Source organism: Dreissena polymorpha, unplaced genomic scaffold, assembly GCF_020536995.1.
Source record: "Dreissena polymorpha isolate Duluth1 unplaced genomic scaffold, UMN_Dpol_1.0 chrUn011, whole genome shotgun sequence".
Classification (NCBI taxonomy): Eukaryota; Metazoa; Mollusca; class Bivalvia; order Myida; family Dreissenidae; genus Dreissena; species Dreissena polymorpha.
Genome location: NW_026273325.1, coordinates 25,354 through 27,327, shown reverse-complemented (window position 1 = coordinate 27,327; position 1,974 = coordinate 25,354). Strand labels below are relative to the sequence as shown.

General features: G+C 39.0%; 1 non-coding gene across 1 annotated transcript; it reads right to left on the bottom strand.

Moving 5' to 3' along the window:
- Positions 1-288: 288 nt before the first annotated feature.
- Trnat-ugu (transfer RNA threonine (anticodon UGU)) lies at positions 289-362 on the bottom strand. Its single transcript has one exon. It is a non-coding gene; the product is annotated as a tRNA-Thr (tRNA).
- Between the last annotated feature and the right edge of the window lie 1,612 nt (positions 363-1,974).

The window sequence follows — 1,974 nt, the reverse complement described above, 5'->3', positions numbered from 1 at the left end:
AAATGTCACAGGTTGAGAAAATTGTGCGGCCAGTCCGAGACTCGAATCCGGGACACCTCGCTTACAGGGCGAATGCTCTCCCGACTGAGCTAACCGGGCCGCCACACAACTTCTCCCTAACGTAACAAGTTTATACCGTGACATACAGCCCCACTTGAATATGCATTCGTCCTCGAATACAGGGATTCAGGGTGATATAATATGATTAACCATTGGCCTCCGTAGGAGTATACCCAGGTAACGTCACGGCCCCACGTTGGGCGGGTGTCACAGGGTGAGAAAATTGTGCGGCCAGTCCGGGACTCGAACCCGGGACACCTCGCTTACAGGGCGAGTGCTCTTCCGACTGAGCTAACCGGGCCGCCACACAAATGCTCCCCTTACGTGCCCAAGTTCAGACCGTGACAAACATAATTAATTTGAAAAAAACCGGCAACCGCCAATTTAGCGGATACGTTTTAGTATATTTTCTGTACCCAGTGTACATTGTAGTATACTTAAAGGGACATTTCACAGATTTTGGCATGTTTTGAAGTTTGTCATTAAATGCATTATATTGATAAATGTAAACATTGGATCTAAAAAGCTTCAGTAAAAAAATCAAGAATTAAATTTAAAAAAGGAAAAAAGAAGCCCGTAGCAGGGCTCGAACCAGTGACCCCCGGAGTCCTGGAGTAAAAACCAATTAGACCGCTCGGCCATCCTGCCAAGTATACATAGGAGACGTATTTTATACTCTATATAAGCAATCTTCGTAGTTTCACAAAATTAAACGACAACAGAACTCTCCAAATTCTTCAATCGTTTCGCGTTGCAACGCTGTATTATTTTCAGGTTTTTAAATCGTCAAAAGATGCATGTAATGGCTATATTAGACCATGGTTAATGTTCACCATTACTGTTTCCTCACAAATATCATAACTTAAACGAAAATTTGCGAATCTGAAACAACTTTTTTCAATTTTGTCAATTTACTTAAACGTGAAAAGATCCCTTAAAGAGTACCCAGGGAAGTAGAACCCGAGACGACAAAGACCAATCTAGCTCAACTGAGCTAACCTGTCGACTGGTTGTAACCCACAGTCTCTACAGAATTTTAGATTCTACTCAGTTTTGACAAAATGATATATGCATGATATTCTTTCCAAAGAAATAAATATTGACACTGAACTTCTGCTTAAAATGTAAATGTTCCAATGAACAATAAGGTGACAACCATATGCACATTTGTAAGAAAAACTGTTTGCATATCAGTTAATATTAGCACAGATTACTGTATCACTGTCATTCATTGACACAGCAATATTAATGCAAATGTTTACAAATACTTAGATTATACAATGCTTAAACATAATTCTTTACCGAAAAGATAAACTTTTACCCATGACGGTGACCATGTTTACCTATCACTCCGCAAACGTCACATTCGTTGAGTTAGTTTGATAAACTTTCAACTTGTGATGGATAAAGCCATGTTAAAAAAGAAAGTTGAATGAATTGTCAAAAGGGAAGTCGAACAAATCATAACAACCATCGATTCGAACATGTTAAAATTCCTCTTTTAGCAAAACTCCAATCCACGACAGATCCTGCACAATCAACGCAGGATTTCCGTTGCAGTATTTTCCCAAGTAGTAAGATCTAAATATAGATAAAAGGTATAAAATAACTAAAATGATGTTGCACTCGTAGATTTCGTAGTCATAAATTATTTATTGGTATTATCAATTCCCTATAAATTCGAGGCCAACATGTGGGTCTCCGAAATATCGGTACATACGCGGCCATATTTACGCAAAATAACTGAGTTATGCGAGCCTTTGAGCAAACGTAACTTCACGTGAACAAATACGGTATACGTAACTTTACGAAGTTTATAGAAACGCTACTATCTTTATGATTTGCACTTACGTATGACTTTTGAACGTGCGTAGTTCTAAGAAACGGCTCACAGGAGTCTTCCCCGCCATAAGG